This window comes from Rhododendron vialii, chromosome 11a (assembly GCF_030253575.1).
Source record: "Rhododendron vialii isolate Sample 1 chromosome 11a, ASM3025357v1".
NCBI lineage: Eukaryota > Viridiplantae > Streptophyta > Magnoliopsida > Ericales > Ericaceae > Rhododendron > Rhododendron vialii.
Genome location: NC_080567.1, coordinates 3,371,870 through 3,391,533, shown reverse-complemented (window position 1 = coordinate 3,391,533; position 19,664 = coordinate 3,371,870).

Sequence of the window (19,664 nt, the reverse complement as noted above, 5' to 3'; positions counted from 1 at the left end):
AATAGATTTAACAGTCGAGAAATCGTTTCACTTTCATTGAAAAAATTTTCATCCCGAGAGGCAATCCTTCGGCTTCGGCCGTTACTTCTATTTTCTAAAAGATGCCATATTTTGAATTAGCCAAATGATATCCCTTTTTCCTTTGTCCATTATGCTCATACTCAATTCACGCCCTTCTTTTACTTTTGCCATATTCCAATTGCCAAATCTAGGAACCTTAAGAGGTCCCGTCGTTTACATCTATGACTTTTAAGTCGAAGAGGACGAATGATAATTCTCATAACTTTGCTACTGTCGTTCCTTCAAAAAATGGCATACTCATCTTTTGCGAGTTCAATACGCAGAGTTAGCAATACCCATCAATTGGCACAAATCTTTATTTCGCGCAACATTCTTCCTTTCTCAACATATTGAAGTAGCACATTTTTTTTTTTACTTGCAACATTCTTTCTTTCTCAACATATTTGGGATGCATCTCAATGTGAGATTGCCTATGTATCCTAATCAGGGAATCAATCCTTTTACGTAGTTCCAAGTTACAACTTTTGGGGGTGGGGGTCCACTCATGATTTTTCTCCTCTCCCATGCTGTAAATTTTGCCTAGGTTGCCTAATGAAGGCTGAGACCCTAGCGATCTTTTCTTTCAATGCCTTAACTTTTGCCTAGGCTACTTTTTGCAATTTCTTGTCCTAGCAAGCTTGCTCTTACTTTTGCTTGGGTTCTTGATAACCCCACGAGCGTCTCTCATAAAGGATTTTGTACTTAGGGGAAGAATCTGGTGAAGATATTTTTCTGACCCTCCTTTGTGTTTGTATCTTCATAATGGGCAAGCTAAATCTAAGTGTTTTTGCAGAGATAGCGCCTCCTTTCTTTTATTTTGACAAAAACTTAGTTTTAAGTAATTAAAAGCTCGTCCCTACTTTCCCTTCTATCAACAATACTAAGAACTTGATTCTTAATTTGCCCTTACTTGGCAAAGAGACCATGGTGCAAAACAATTGCAATTTGGGAAACAAAATATTAATAAGCATAATTCGGAAGATAAAACGGAAATTCATTCTTGGTACGTCATGACTTTGCAGCTTCTGTGGCATCACAGGGATCGCCTCTTTTTCCTCGTCTTCTTTCTTCACAGTTTCATACTCCTCTTGACCCTGTTTCTTGCCAAACAGAATATTTTGATCAACCATGGCTAACTTTTTGATCTAGTCTGTGGGGGTGGGGGATAGGTTTGGTGGTTCTTCCTCTTTGTCAGTGCTGGTCCAAGAATTCTTGATCAAAGAAGATTTGCATCCCAAGATGCTTTCGTTTGGTGGCTTCATCCTCCCATGTTTCCTCTTTCTTATAAATCATGACTTGCCCCTTCCCGTCCGGACTGAGTTTGCAATCCTGCAGTACCGCCAGCCACCGGAAAGCGGGGTATCACAATACCATGCTATAACGCCCAGATTTTCGACATGTTAATTAAATACTTTTTAATTGATTTAGTAATTTATAAAACTGATTTAAGAAATCAAATTTTATTAAACAAAGCTTAGCGGTGGAAATCTCAAATACCAAATTCAAAACGGTGAATCTAATTAGAATCCTAGTTGGTACTGTATCTATAAATTTAGGATCTTACACGTAGTTACTTAATCAATTGTCCAACTGTACTTACTATATTTCCTTCCTCCTAACATAATTATGTGGCTAACTAGTAGAATCCAATCCTACAATTAGTACCAGAATCAGGCCTAAAGTTTTACTACTAATTTGTTAGGTTTACTCTCACTATAATTATTTTACTATCTTATCATACTAAGTATTATAGTTTATGCTAAACTAGTCATGATACTTTAATTAATGTAGTACTGTTGGTGAAAACATAGTTTGAAACATGATTTTATAGAATTTTATCCTTCTTGATATTGTAATAATCTATACATATCAACTGGATTGTCTAACCCTTGTCATATAATAATAATAATAATAATAATAATAGTAATAGATAACATAATATTTACACAAATTTGTCTTATGTATTGTGTTTGAATATATTATAATTACGTTCACATTCGACACACAATTAGTATTAGGCATTCTAACATTTCAAGGTTACAGAAGTGTGAAAGAAAGGAATCTAGTCAAAACATGTCTAGGGCCGAAATCAGAAACTAATTAATGCAGGAGTCGAATTTAGCACTAAAATAAATACAGGGGCCAAACTGTAATTTTATAGCTTGACTTTTAAAACTAAACGTGCATGCTACAGTGCACTTTTCGAAAAAATAGAGTATCATTTGGATTTCGCGGTTTTGATCCGTAACCCGATTTCAACCATTAATACTCCTTAAACTCAACATATAGAGATTACTTTATACTTAGGAAAAAGTAGAAGAGCTATTATCCTACCTCGACTCTGGCTAGAAATGAAAAATGGGTTTCAAACAAATTTTGAAAAACGGGCAAGATGACGGAGCAACGGGTCACCGTGGCTGACTTCAGACAAGTGGTGGATGTTTCTGAGATGTACGGGAACTTGGTGGATGAATTTGTGAACTGAATTCGGGTTTTGTTGGATGTGAACTCAAAACCCACCTTTCTCTTTCTAACCTAAGCCTCCATTGATGAACTTGGAAGTTTTCTCTCTCTATATATTTTTCCTTACTAATTTTTTTTTTTAGTGGTGTGTGAGTATGTATTTTGATTTTCGAAGGAGAAGATAGGGTATTTATTGGAGGAAGGAAAGGGTGGTACGTGCATGTTTCGAGGGATAAGGGTGGTAGCCGAAGTATAAGAGAGATGGAATGGTGGTTCCGCTGGAAACAAGGGAAGAGAGAGAGAGAGAGAGAGAGAGAGAGAGAGAGAGAGAGAGAGAGAGAGAGAGAGAGAGGTGAGAGGGAGTCAGGAGAGATGAGGATTGAGGAACACAATCCCACAATTTTTGGGAGCAATTATCATGTACACAAACATATCTGCGTCTATATATATATAATTGGATATTAAAATTTTGAATAATATAGAAAATAAGATATATGACTAGCTAATTATTATTTTTTAAAGAGATAATTTCTGAATAAAAATACTTATAATTTAGTTAACTAATAAAATTTTAGGGTATTAATACGAGTTTTTATTTGAAAAATTTAGGTCCAAAATTAGGGCCGTTACAGCTTATCCCCCTTAAAATAATTTCGTCCTCGAAATTAGGGCGTCGATTTCGCTTGGAGTAGTTGACGTTTGTTTCCTTCCGATTGATTCTTCTTGGCATGATTTTGAAGTAAGGATTTGTGGCTATCTTAACGGCTTGTCGTGCTACGTTTGATCGCCGACTCGCTATTAATGCGAGGTCCTCTCTATCCCTTTAAAATTTGAAATACATTTCATTTGGAGTATACTCTATCACCATCTTTGCTTTGGTGGATAGTCATTTCCTCAAGGTTAACATCTCTATGACTCAAAGATCGCTAGTTAGACTTTGAAGTGAAGGTGTCTATAAGAAACAGAATATATATATATATAAAATCAACCACAACAGTCTTCATTCATATTGCCCTCACTTCAAACAAGTTTCTCACCACATACTGACATTAATCACTCACCTCATGTCACATCAATGTAGTACACCTCAAGCCTTGTCTCTTTTTTTTTCCAAACAATGCTATCACTATTTTCTACCATCCTATCATAATGACACCACCACGATATTCACCTCGACAATGGAGACTACAACACCATAACACTTCCCTTTTTCTACAAACTTTCTACATACAGCCATCTCTCTTAAGCCTAGAGATCTAATCCCTATACACAATCCTAGTGTCCAATTGACTTTCCGAGACTTCCATCTAGAAGGAGCGGTGATCAGGCGCCTCTTCCAACTGGATCTCATCGGTAGTCGCCTTGGTGTCCAGAAAACACATACCGTATCCTGACACCCTACTTATAACCCTCTTTTCCTAAGTCAACTTTAGCTACGTATAAATCACTATGTAGGTTTAGCTTGCCCTACCTATGCTCACAATCACAATCACAACCTCATTAACAGTCACAATAACGACTACCCACAAGATAACCAACCATAAATGTTACCTCAACCGCTAACACCTCAAGACACTTTCTAGCTCATCTCCTAATATATACGTTACTCTCCTCGTACTTACACTTAACACAACTAAAATCTCACATGATTTACTCCATGCATATAATACTTAGTACGTAATCCACACAATTCAAATAGATACACATCAAACATTCATCTTATGAGTCATATCAATAGTCTATCTCTTTCATCGCATGCCAACGTATATTTTGTTTCACATGTCGTCATTACCACGATCACAACCACAACAATGAGGTCAAAGCCTCCAACTTCCCAACACGGGTCAACAATTCTATGTCACTCTGCCATAATGCAAAATACAATACCTCAATGATGTACAAATTCGTTCATGCAAGCACACATGTGTTGAAACAAAACATGTAGCGAATTTTGAACCCATGAAACTAAAAAGTCTCCCCACGGTCTCTAGGTATTCTAGACCTATGCTCTGATACCATGTTGTCACGCCCTCGATTTTTAACATAAATAACAATACCATTTTAAATACAAATCCTCGCAATAGTACATACCATACCCCAAATTACAATACAATTCCCGAATCTCACAAATCTGTCAAACTGATACAGTATTCTAAACTAGAGAAAATAGTACAATGCAGTTTGATTTACGACGAAAGACGAGTAGTTTAGAAAATAACTTTAGCCTGTGATGTCTGCATGCACTCCATACTCTCCATGACTGTGCTCCTGTGGTGTACCTGAAAATGGTAGGTTGAGCTACACTAGCCAAGTAGAGAATCTATACTTAAGCTATGCAAAAATGCGAGAGAACATGCACCAAGAGTGAGTGAAGTTCAATAAGCGAACACAAGAAAACAAGGTTTACCACAACAAACAAGTGGGCTACAACCATAGGGTTCTTGACATCTTATAAATAGTCCTAGCTGTTCGCACATCAAACTAGCAACATTAATAAAGTCGCATCGATATACCTCAATCAATCCTCAATCATCTCATCGTCTCTCGTATGATACCACAATCTTTCTCACCTCCACCTCATTCATCATCAAACCCCTTCGCCATGAAACTTTCCCTTCTGATTTCAAAAAAAAAAAGAAGGTAAAGTATTACAAAATCAGATTAAGCTCCGTTGATTCGAGCTTGAATACCGGAGTCCGTTGATTTGTGCCAAAACACTGGAAATTGTTGATTCGCTCAAGAATATCGGAGGATTTTTTTATCAAAATCCTTTTCCTTTTAAAAAAAATTGATTAAAAGCCAATCTTTCATCATTTTTTCAATAATCACATATTATTCCACATTTCATCATTTACGGTCTTCGCATGTATCGCTCATAGTCCAGTCATATCACCAAGTAGTGATACCCGTTCATTTGGATGGTTCGGTCATATCACCGATTGGTCATGGTGATACCCGTTCATTTGCATTGTCCACAATATCAAGCAATCATTCATTGTCCCATTTTAATTACAAACAAAGTACCATATCGTACATCGACAAATACACAAGTCCATGCCATACCTCTGGATATGTTCCCGCATCCCACACAACGTATTAACCACAAATAGTCTCTACTAAACCTAGTCTGCTAGTTCCTATGCTTAAATCCCATAGAATGAATACTTAAGAAATTTAGAGAAACCAATGAGACAAATCGCGAGGATACAAAACGGCAAGCCGAAAATGAAACAATCATCTAGTTCACCATCACATTCAAAGTGTCCCATGTTTCATAGTTAATAAGTCTTTTGTTCCAAGTGCACATTTCGGGTATTTGGGACCCCGTTCATCCCCTGCCGGTCATCACACCAAAGGCGGACCCGTTCATTCACTACCGGTCATCGCACCAATAGGTGGACCCATTCATTCACTACCGGTCATCGCACCAATAGGTGGATCCGTTCATTCCAGGTATTTAGGACCCCGTTCATCCCCTGCCGATCACCACGCCAATTGACGGACCCATTCAAGTTTCCTTCAGCCATTTCATTACTCATGTCATCGATTCTTATTACATCACCAAGTCACAAAGTTCACAACTTGCATTCGGTGTTCGTGTGCTCCATTTCAATCATATTCCTCACATAGTGTCTTAAGTTCTCGGTTCGGCATTTGGCAATCGTATACATCAAGCTATCGTCATACTTCCCGTTAAATGTAAATTAACGTCCTTGAACTCATAAAGATACATATCATCACTTATGGAAACGAACCACGACATTAGAATGTGAGAACAAGAGTTTTTACAAAAATCTGCAGTGGCTACGGGTAGGACCAAAAACGGACTACGGGTAGCGGAACAAATGTTCGGTTTCTTATCAGTGGCTACGGGTAGGACCAAAAACAGACTACGGGTAGCGCCTGGAAATTTCAGCGTGATACACAGATTTCAAGGGCCAACAATACACTTCAAAACAACAATCAGACACGAGATTTAGGTACAAATTCAACTCATCAACGCATAGAACAAGTAAGAAATTCTTACCTCAAGGGTTTTAAGCAAAACCCGACCTTTTGACCAAGTCAACCGAGCTCCCACGAGGTCCGATCATGAATTTTCTTGGATATTCGGAAAGCCCGTGCTTCGTATAACAACTTTAATTCTCGGACCTTGTCTGAAATCACACCCTAGGTAGATAAAATCGAAGAGAGAAGAGAGGAGGGCATTTTTCGGAGGAGAGGGGAGAGAGAGAGAGAGAGAGTCGAGAGTGAGAAAGAGAGAGAATGAGAATATTTCTCGTCCTGGAGAAATAATAAAGGTGGGGGAGTAATCCCCTACTTCTCACACCACACACTCACACATGCACCTTTCGCACAATCACCCTTATATCCTTCCACGAATACGCCACACCAAATATCCGTACCGTCTATCTCGACGTGCCATACGATTACAAAAGAAAAATACAACCTCAAAAATATGAGTCTCTACAGTTGGCGATAGTGAACCTCTGACAACATCATGCTTTATATGTCGATCAACTATTTTGAGGGGCCTACGGTGCTTGAGGTTGGGGTGTCGAAATAGTCGCGGTGGCAATCGCTCATAGAAGTTGTACGATCTCCTTGTTACTCGGTATCACATTAGGCTTCCTTTTGTGTTGACCTCGAGATTAATGTAAGTATGTTGATGAGGTGAGCGGCTTTGATGTTGGCATTAGTGTTCATACGAAATTAGGGTTAAGGGTTTCTAATTACGGAAACATGACAAGGATTTTAGAATTGCAATTGTAAAGTTTTGGTTTCATGTATGACAAGTAATAATTTCAAGAAGATGATATTATAGTACAACTAGTCAAACCCTATTAGTATAGATATACGGTAGACACGTAACATATAAGCCTAAATGTTAGTCAACATGTAGAGCCTCTATTTTCTCACGGTACGTTCTCACGATGGATCTACCCTATTCGGCCTATTTTCAATCACTATTTACCCAGGGAAGGATCTTTTTTTTTTTTTTTGTAAGTACTTTATTTACTAAGTAACGTCGTCTGACAATCCTTTCTCCTTTATTGAGGGCTTGTCTCTTTGTCTTCAGACTTTGAACTTTTAGTCTCAGTTGATCAGCTATCCAAATACAATAGGAGTGATTCCTCTACCGCTTTCTTCGGATGGAAGTCAACATTGATTGCATACTTCCTCAGAGTCTAAATTCTAACAATTAATAAAATATTTATATGTTATACCTAAGTATGATGCTGCAAACTTAGAAAAGTAATATATAAGATAAACGTTTAACTATCTAGGTTTACTCTCTCGGAAAGTGATCAACCCAAACTACCCAAGGCCAAGAGTTTGAACCTAAAGCTCTGATACCATTCTGTAACGCCCCGATTTTCGGACAAGTTAATTAAAAAAAATTTAATTGATTTAATAAATTAAAAAACTGATTTAAGAAATAAAATTTATTAAACAGAGCTTAGCAGCGAAAATCTCACATACTAAATTCAAAACTACTTAATTATCTTACAACTCAACAAAAATATAACAGAGTTTGACAAATGTGATAACACTTTTGAAAATTTCAAATAACAGTACTTCAAATTAACAGAGCTTTAAAGGGTAAGACGTCCAAAGCTCGACAAATTCCTCTTCCTCAACAGGGAGATCCTCGTCTTGATACTGATTATCTTGTAGAGGTTTTCTGTTCTCCGATCTCTTGATTACCTAGCATGAAATGCCAGCCCAACGACACTATAATGAGTTTTGAAACTCAGTAGATAATCTCAACCCTACTAACCCTATACACTACAGTTAGCAATTCAACAATATAACAAATGATAGTACACAGAAGGTACAACATAATAGCACATCATCCTTTTTTTTTTACTATCCATCAACTTACATAGAATCTAAGGATCCTCTCCACGAGATCCTTTCCTCCCACATCCATCAACTTTGACCGTCCCATGGAATAACGCTCCCTTTATTTATCCTACACCAGGGTTCTAAGCGAATACTACTAAATTATGTACTCAGTCTGAATTCGCCTACAACCATAATAAAGGAACAGCTCACCATGACAACTCAGCATTAGGGGTCGCACTATCTCATTGCCAGGATCCTTTACCGTCTCCCAACTCTACACACTGGGTACCATACCCCTAATCTACACACTGGGTACTATACCGTATTCAGGTATCCTTTACCGTTTCCCAAAAATACTGTACCCGAAGTCCTTTACCATCCTTCACACACACACACTGGGGTACTGTACCGCATTTAGGATCCTTTACTGTATCCCAAATCCAGTACCCGGAGTCCTTTACCGTCCTCCACACACTCTAAGTACTTTACTGTACTCAGGGTTCTTTACCGTTCCCCAACTCAACTAAAGGTACTTTACCGTACCAAGATCCTTTACCGACACCCAACATCCTCAATCAACTTCACCATTTTATCCTTTACTTAAACATCATCTACGTGAGTCACTACTCGTAACCACCCAGTGAACCTAAGTCCATTCTAGCACGTACAACATGATACAATCAACAATAGCTCAATTCATAACATGATACATTTTAATGAGATATAACATAACAATTTATAGGTGCAAACATTTTAATGAGATATAACATAATAATTGTTAGGTGCAAATAATTAGACACATAGGGGATTTGGATTGTGCCAATGCCTTTGGAGTACTTAAAATTTTAATGAATATCTCTGTTCTTTAATCAATTTATTAAACTTGAGATATAATTAGCAATTTTGTAATCCGTCCAATACTTAATGATCTGGTGAATCTAATTAGAATCCTAGTTTGTATTGTATTTATAAATTTAGGATCTTATATGTAGTTACTTAATCAATTGTCCAACTTTACTTACTATATTTTCTTCCTCTTAGCATTATTATGAGGCTAACTAGTAGAAATCCAATCCTACATTTAGTACCAGAATAAGGCCTAAAGTTTTACTACTAATTTATTAGGTTTACTCTCACTGTAATTATTTTACTATCTTATCATACTAAGTATTATAGTTTATGCTAAACTAGTCATGATACTTTAATTAATGTAGTACTATTGGTGAAAACAATAGTTTTAAACATGATATTATAGAATTTTATCCTTCTTGATATTTTAATAATCTATAGATATCTACTGGATTGTCTAACCCTTGTCATATAATAATAATAATAATAATAATAATAAAATAGTAATAGTAATAGATAACATAATATTTTGACAAATTTGTCTTGTGTATTATGTTACTATGAACTGTAATCTATTTATTATTAATCTAACATAATCATTATTTTACTATAATGAAGTTTAGTAAATGTTTGAATATATTATAATTATGTTCACATTTGCACACAATTAGTGTTAGGCATTCTAACATTTCAAGGTTATAGAAGAGTGAAAGAAAGGAATCTAGTCAAAACATGTCTAGGGCCGAAATCATAAACTAATTAATACCGGAGTTGAATTTAGCACTAAAATAAATATAGGGGGCAAATTGTAATTTCATAGCCTGACTTTTAAAACTAAACGTGCATGCTACAGTGCACTTTTTGGAAAAATAAAGTATCATTCAGATTTCGCGGTTTTGATCCGTAGCTTGATTTCAACCATTAATACTCCTTAAAATCTACATATAGGGATTACGTTATACTTAGGAGAAAGTAGAAGAGCGATTATCCTGCCTCGACTCCGGTTGGAAATGAAAAATGGATTTCGAATAAATTTTGGAAAAATGGGCAAGATGACGGAGCGACGGTTCGTCGTGGCTGACTTCGAACAAGTGGTGGACGTTTCTGAGATGTACGGGAACCTGGTGGATGAATTTTTGAACTAAATTCGGGTTTGGTTTGATGCAAACTCAAAACCCACCTTTCTCTTTCTAACCTAAACCTCCATTGATGAACTTGGAAGTTTCTCTCTCTCTCTCTCTCTCTCTCTCTCTCTATATATATATATATATATATATATTTTTTTTTTTTTTCTCTACTATTTTTTTTAGTGGCGTGTCAGTATATATTTTGATTTTCGAAGGAGAAGAGAGGGTATTTATTGGAGGGAGGAAGGAGTGGTACGTGCAAGTTTCAGGGGACAAGGGTGGTAGCCGAAGTATAAGGGAGATGGAGTGGTGGTTCTGCTGGAAACAAAGGAAGAGAGAGAGAGAGAGATATATATTCGGGAGAGGTGAGAGGGAGTCAGGGAGATGAGGATTGGGGAACACAATCCCACAATTTTAGGGAGCAATTATCATGTACACAAACATATATATGTATATATATATATATATGTATATATATACATATAAATTGGGTATTAAAATTTTGACTAATATAGAAATAAGATATATGACTAGTTAATTATTACTATTTTTTAAAGAGATAATTTCTGAATAAAAATACTTATAATTTAGTTAACTAATAAAATTTTAGGGTAACAATACGAGTTTTTATTTGAAAAATTTAGGGCCAAAATTAGGGTCGTTACAAATATCATGAGGTACTAGTAGGCTACACTCACAATTCTAGGCCCAACAGGCTGCACTCAAGGTCCTGCTAGGCTATCCTCAATACCTGAGGTTCTGTCAGGCTACCCTAGAGGTCCTGCTTGGCTACCCTCACAATTCTACGTCCATCAGGCTGTCCTCAAGGTCGTGCTAGGTAATCCTCAATACATGAGGTCCTGCCAAGCTATGCCAGATGTCCTATTGGCTACCCTCACAATTCTAGGTCCATCAGGCTACCCTCAAGGTCCTACTAGGTTATCCTCAATACATGAGGTCCTGCTTGGCTACCCTCACAATTCTAGGTCCATCAGGCCGCCCTCAAGGTCCTGCTAGGCTATCCTCAATACTTGAGGTCCTGCCAGGCTAACCCTGAGGTCCTGCTTGGCCGCTCTAGCTACACCGGGTCTTTCAGGCTACCTTCGAGGTCCTACCAAGCTACCCCTGATTAATACGGGGTCCTATCAGGCTACCCCCGAGGTCCTACTAAGCTTATTACCTTTCATTTGTTTTGCTTTTTCCATTATGATAACAACGTGCGTTTGCATAATTTCTCTCATCGTAAACCACCCAGTACATCTAAGTCCGAACTAGCATGTACATCACGTTATATCCATAAAAGCTCAATTAATAACATGATATGTTTCAATGCGAGAGCAAGCACATCCATTGATATTATGCAAGTAAATAAAACACATAGCATTTTATGATTTATACCTTCACGTTTATTAAATGAACGAGTAATTTTATTAAGCAAATAAGTTAATGATTTCCTCAACTTATTAGTATACATGTCTTTACTAAATGATACAAATAATTTATCAACATTCTCAATATTACTAATCACGTTACTATTTTCATGTCAACTTTTGTTTACTATTATCTTATATTTTGTATAGTTATTTATAAACAAAGTTTTGTTATAGACTATTTTATTCAGAAACCTTCCAACATCCATTTCTAGTCAAGATCGTTAGTACTAGAGTGTATTGACCATGCCAAATAATTAGGTAAACATATTAGTGGTAGAAAATAACAAAATATAACAATAGGGAACTGTAAACTTATGTAACCCAAGCGTCTAATCGTATTAAGTTAATGTTGGAATTTGGGGCCAGTCCAGGACCAAATCGGGTCGTCGATGTGGGCATGACCCGGTGACCCAGATATTAGAGAGTCCTATCTCATCTTGGAGATAAGATAGGAGAAGTTGAAGTAATTCTAATCTCTTAGGATTAGAAGACTTCTAAAGCATTTAGGATGCTCTCTCCCTATTTTATTTCTTGCAGGATGTTCATAAATGTGACACACAAGAATATATAGAACATAATATACACCAAAAGTATACAAAAAAGATATAGAGTTCTGGGAAACTCTCTCTCTTCGATAGTTCTCTCTCTCTACCATTAAAGAGCAATCCAAGCTTTTGCACCGTGGAATAGAGGGTGATACTCGATCCTCCTATTATTACTCCATCGCAAGATTTTATCGCTGGTTTGATACGTGATCGAGAGTTCGTAATCCATCCACACCAAGGTCTGGTTCGGTTAAAGTTCGCAAGGTAACCCGAACCACCCGCTTCCGCACTATGCTTATATTTTTTCTAACGTTGGTATCAGATCCTTAGTTGGATGTTTTCGTGCTCTTTAGTACTTGAATAGCCATATGTACAATGTTTTAGGCGTACGTATTGACTGATTTTCGTGTATGCCGGATATGGGCCCAAAAAACATGATTATTCAAAAGTTCTCGAAATTGTTTCAAAATTTTACAAAATGTAGTCCATAACATGTAGATCATATCTAGAAAGTTTCATGTTTATTGGATAAACCGTTTTTGAGAAAAATTGAAATCTAGTTTGTTTTCCCAAAACTTTGACTGGGTAGAGCTTTTTCTGTGTTTTGATTTAGCATGCGGGACTTATATCATTGCGTAGCTCTTGTTTCTAGCTTTTCATAAATATATTATAAGCTTGATTTGCAGTTATGGATCAAAAGTTATGACTAACCCTAGTTTTGGTTATTTTTGTGAAAAACCCTAACTTGGGAAGAAGATGAAGTGCAGTTTATGCACTCTCTCACTCTCAGCCGAGAGAGAGTCAGATTCACCCCTCACTGTAATACGAGAGTACCGTTGAACTCATAATTGTATTTCCTACGTTTTTGTGAAATTATTTTTTAGAATTTTAAATACAAGAAAAATGAAATTTTTGACTCAATTTATGAGAGAGCGGGGATGCGTGCCTCGTCCATTGGGAACCAAAATTTTTGTGGCATATTCTGCTACTGTTACCTATTGTTTGAGGTATGAGATGTAATATTCTAGGGAACATGTTTTTTTTTTATTCTGTTTTATTCTATCCGTTGTTTATTTGGGAAAATTAGAATAAAATTCTGAAAAATTATAAATTTTCAGATTTAACCTCCTAGAATCAAAACCAATTTATAGGAGTGGTTGGTGTAATTTTTCAATGAACGGTGGTTTTTTATTCTATTTTTTCTATCCGTTGATAATTTACGAAAATTAGAATAAAAATCTGAAAAATTATAAATTTTTGCATTCAACCTCTTGGATTTAGTACTTATTCGTTGGTGTGGGTTGTTTATTTTTCCAGTACATGTTGATATTATTTAGCATTTTCTACTTGTTATTTATTCTTGGAGTAGAATAAATTCTAAAAATTGACAATAATTGCATGTGAGCAACTGGAAATGTACAAAATATTGAAAACAACATGTTTAATATTTTGGACGATTTTACATGTTGTATATGGCATGTTTGAATAATTTTTGGCATTGTTCAATATTTAAATTATTCATTTTGATAGCATGAAAAATACTTTTTAATGCATAAATTGTGTTATGCACCATAACAAATTTGTTTCATGCTTGTGATATGCCATATCTAGTGGGAGGTTGATCGGTAGAGAAAATATTTATATATGTTTTTCCCGTAAACTAAAATTTTGCACATGAATTAAATTAAATTGTAATAGTAAAATACTTAGAGGCGCAAGAGATGATTATAAGCTTTGCGAGTTATCGATAATGCGACATGTATGATGTTATTATTTTCTAATTGAGATTCTTGCAGCAAATAATTCTGTATTATGTTGTTATTAATTATCCCATGCGCATTTCTTTGATAGAGTTGAAATGGAAGCTAAGAAAGCTGTAGCAGGTTTGACTCAAGTTGAGAAATTGAAAAGCAACAATTATAATGTTTGCTGCTATGAGATCCAATTTCTCCTTAATGAGCTAGAGGTCTTGGAGACCCTCGACCATGAGATGGTTGAGCTAAAGCATAGTGACTGTAGAGACTCGTATTTATTTTAATAATTTTAATGCGAGATTATATTATGAAATGTGAAATATGAGATTTGGGGTCAATGCGGTAAGGTTGTTAGTGGAGGGGTGTGAGTGTGATTGGTGTTGGTGCTAGTATAAATCGGTGGGGGTGGTGTGTAGAGAAGTAAAAAGTTCTTTTTTTTCTTTCTCTCTCTCTCTACTCTCCCGGCCGACTCTCTCTCTCTCACCTTTCCTCCAAACTTCTCTCTTTGATTTCATCGCCTTAGAATGAGATTTCGGAAAAATCCCAAGTACTAAAGTTGTTCTACGCGATGAGATTTTCCTATTGATCCAAGAAGAATCATGATCGGAGCACTTTGAGGTTTCCTCCATGTTCGGGCTTGCTTCTAACGTTTGAGGTAGGGATCTCCTTGTAATGATCCAAATTTTCACGTCAATTTTTTATAATATTTTATTATAATTCTTTTACTAAAAATCTTTTTTATCATTTATTAAAGCGATTGTATTATAATTTAACTTTAGGAGCTAGCCATTAAAAACCCTTTGATATCATAGGATTTTTATTCATATCTTAAACCTTGATATCCTTATACCCAACTATTATAGAACCCTAGCCTTCGGTCCATAATCCTAAAAATCTAGGATAAGATTTCATTGGATAATATTAGATATGATATATGATTGGATATTCTAAGATATACTTAGATCTATTAAGATTTGATTGGATTTTATTAGATATTATAAAAATTTTGTTAGATATTATATAGATTTTATTGGATATTATAAGATTTTATAAGATATTGTAAGATTTTATAAGATTTGATTAGATATTATTAGATATACTTGGATTTTCTTAGATTTGATTTAGATTTTATAAGATATGGTTATGATTATATAAGATATGATTAGATTTGATCTAGATATAATCTAGAATCTTCTTTCTACTAGTATAAATAGGCTTCACTCTTCCCCTCCATTCCACACACCTCACTTCTCATTCCAATTCTAGCTTAGAGAGAGGGAGAGAGATAAAAGAGAAAAAAACCTTAAGAGTTTAGTTTATAAATAGTTAGTGATGTTTTGAAGGGTGGATATTGGTATGGAAAATTATTTTTAAGGCATTGATTCGTGGACGAAACGGCCAGTTATATTTAAGGTAATCCGAGGAGTATACGATATGCTTCCTACTTCCGGAATCCTTTCTTCATTATCAATTTTGTACTCCTTTTGATTATATCATGATATTTGTTCAATCCTGTGGAATATTGTTGAAAAGTGGAATAATTGGTATCGAATATGATGTTGTTGGCTGAGTACTATGGAATTGTTTCATACATGGATCAAGTGAACTCATGCACCAATAGCCTATCCAATAGCCAGAATGGGTCGAGGATGACTCGGTGAAGAAGGATTTGGGGGAGGATCACTGGTCATGTACTGAGGATGACATGGTATAAGGTTCCTTGTAATTGTTGCTTCGACTTGGTCGATTATCGTTTATTGATTCCACTTATGAGCTTTGCTATTCTGTTGTATCGTATACTTCCCAGATAATTTCTTTTTCAGGTGTGGAGCTGGATTAGTGGAAATTAAATCGGAGCATACAAGGATTAATTTGGAGAGGTCTTGGAAGAGATGATAAATTTGGAGCATCTAAAATATTATTTAGAAGGCGGCTTAAGTTTATTTTTGGTGATGTAATTTATTTATGGAGAAAATAGGGCCTAGAAGTGGTTGAAATAAAATATATTTTTGAGTTATTTATAGAAAATAGAGGGGCGTTACAAAATGGTATCAGAGCGGGTCACGACCGAAAGTGTGAGTTTCACATCGCTTGGGGGTAAGATCCTTGTTGATATTTGAGATTTATTATAGGAGAAAATTTGGAATAATCGGGACCTTGGGTATAATCTAGAGGTGTTGCTTGGGAGAGGATGTCATTATAAATTATTGTTTGAGGTTATAAGAATTAGAAATTTATCAGAGTTCGTAGCGAAAGCGTAGTTATAATTTTTATACGCTATTATCCAAAGGATGAATTTGAGATTATTAGGACAATGGTAGAAATATGAATTTATTTTGACTTATTTCCTTTCAAAAAAAATATTTTTTTGCAAATTGTATAATACTTTGATTATATGATTTTGATTACATACATTTTAATTTCGAGGACGAAATTATTTTAAGGGGGGTTGGATGTAATGACCCGAATTTTCACGTCAATTTTTTAAATATTTTATTATAATTCTTTTACTAAAAATCATTTTATCATTTATTAAAGTGATTGTATTATAATTTAACCTTAGGAGCTAGCCATTAAAAACCCTTTGATATCATAGGATTTTTATTCATATCTTAAACCTTGATATCCTTATACCCAACTATTATAGAACCCTAGCCTTCGGTCCGTAATCCTAAAAATCTAGGATAAGATTTCATTTGATAATATTAGATATGATATATGATTGGATATTCTAAGATATACTTAGATATATTAAGATTTGATTGGATTTTATTAGATATTATAAAGATTTTGTTAGATATTATATAGATTTTATTGGATATTATAAGATATTGTAAGATTTTATAAGATTTGATTAGATATTATTAGATATAAGTGGATTTTCTTAGATTTGATTTAGATTTTATAAGATATGGTCATGATTATATAAGATATGATTAGTTTTGATCTAGATATAATCTAGAATCTTCTTGCTACTAGTATAAATAGGCTTCACTCTTCCCCTCCATTCCACACACCTCACTTCTCATTCCAATTCTAGCTTAGAGAGAGAGAGAGAGAGAGATAGATAAAAGAGAAAAAAACCTTAAGAGTTTAGTTTATAAATAGTTAGTGATGTTTTGAAGGGTGGATATTGGTATGGAAAAATATTTTTAAGGCATTGATTCGTTGACGAAACGGCCGGTTATAATTGAGGTAATCCGAGGAGTATACGATAAGCTTCCTACTTCCGGAATCCTTTCTTCATTCTCAATTTTGTACTCCTTTTGATTATCTCATGATATTTGTTCAATCCTGTGGAATATTGTTGAAAAGTGGAATAATTGGTATCGAATATGATGTTGTTGGCTGAATACTATGGAATTGTTTCGTACATGGATCCAGTGAACTCATGCACCAATAGCCTATCCAATAGCCAGAATGGGTCGAGGATGACTCAGTGAGGAAGGAATTTGGGGAGGATCACTGGTCATGTACTGAGGATGACATGGTATAAGGTTCCTTGTGATTGTTGCTTCGACTTGGTCGATTATCGTTTATTGATTCCACTTATGAGCTTTGCTATTTTGTTGTATCGTATACTTCCCAGGTAATTTCTTTTTCAGGTGTGGAGCTGAATTAGTGGAAATTAAATCGGAGCATATAAGGATTAATTTGGAGAGGTCTTGGAAGAGTTGATAAATTTGGACCATCTAGAAGATTATTTAGAAGGCGGCTTAAGTTTATTTTCGGTGATGCAATTTATTTATGGAGAAAATAGGGCCTAGAAGTGTTTGAAATAAAATGTATTTTTGAGTTATTTATAGAAAATAGCGGGGCGTTACACTCTTGCTTTCTTTACATGCTTAAGTGTTAGTTCGATGTACAAGAATCAAGTTTGATCATCTATTTTGAGTCTTGAATAAATCCAGTGTATGCTGAAAATTTCGTTGGTTTTGGTAATCTGTCTTTTGAGGGCCCTTCTGCTAGGAATCAATTTTTGGTGTCTTCATAACTCTTAAAGTACATTTCAATACGAAGATTTCGGTATCAAGATCAAGCAAAACCGATAATCACATAATTAGTTATGAATTTTTGAATACCGGCTGTTTCCTGGATGTGCGAATCTGTGTGTAGCTGTCTTCTATTAACGTTCTGGGCATGTTGAACATCTTGGGCGACTTTGGGTCTTTTACACGAGCTAGTGTAGCTCACCCTATCCTTTCAGGTACTCGCCATGGCATTTAGCTTGGATTGCATGGAGTGCACATTGAAACGTCTCTTGAGAGCTTCATTGGAAACATTAAGGAGGTGTTTATCATCTAGTCTAATTCATGTTGTGTACTTTACTTCCAATTGAAGGTTTTACCTTTTGGTTAGAACATATGTAAAGCTATGTATAAATTCCTCCTCTTGATTATTGTGAAGCCCCATTTTGTGGAAGACGTTTGGGAGACTTTATGTAAAAAAAAAAAAAATTAGAGAGAAAAAGAAGAGACTTTCATTCTTTGTTTGGATTGGCATGACATTTAAGGGTAAATATAGTTGAGAGAAAGACTTTTGTTTGTAGAAAATGTATTATTATTTTGTTGAAAATTGAGGACGTGACAACTTGGTATCAGAGCATAGGTTTAGAATACCTCGGAACCGTGGCGAGAACCTAGGTCTCATGGGTCTAGCAGTTGCATTTGGACCATGAAAGTGTGTGTTCCAATGTAAATAGGTTTCAGTTGTCTACATGGCATTGCATGTACATTTGTGTAAGAGCTGTGTAGTGTTTTGACCCATATCAGAGGAAAGTTGAAGGCTTGACTTCATAGGTGATGTGATTGTAGTTGATTACCTGCTTTCTTTAAAGCTTGCAGTGGCTGGAAATTGCTTGTTTTGCGAATAGGTGTATTTGTATGAAGTTACGGCTTGACGGCGTTGATATGATGTGGTTAGGCTTTGTGATTGTTACGCATTGGTGTTTATTTTGTTTGTTATTTATGTTTTATGCAATTATTTTGGCATATGTTCTGTGTTATCCAAAATAGTAAAGCTTGAACATATAGTGCATTTAATATGTTTATGTTAAGTGACATTTTGATTGTTACGGGTGACCGTATCTAGCGTATGTGAAACTTAATTTTTCTAAGAATTTTAGGATCTACTTCTGGATATTCAGTTTGAGGTGCGGCTGGCCACCTCAACTTTGAGTTTGAATATCCAGAATAGACACCGTTTTAAAAAAAAAGAGAGAGGGAGGGTATCAATTTGGACCTTGTCTTATACGGTGCACTAATAAGCAAGATAATATTTAATTCTTTTAAACCATAAAGAGATAAGTCCAACTGCAAAATTTTCTCTATTGGTGAGCTTATCAATTTGTTTGAAAGGGGTTATGAAGAGTATGCATGTCTTGTTATGTCTCATGTGAACATGTGTTTTTGCATCCGATAGAGAATTGAGAACTGTGAAGTGAAATGGTTAAATTCGTTTGGAATTGCAATGCTTTCTATTACCTTCACGATGATAGGTTGGTACATGTTTGTTTGACACTAAGTGATGTTAGAATATGACTTGATGATGTTGTTTAATTAACAAGAACTAGTGTAAAATTGT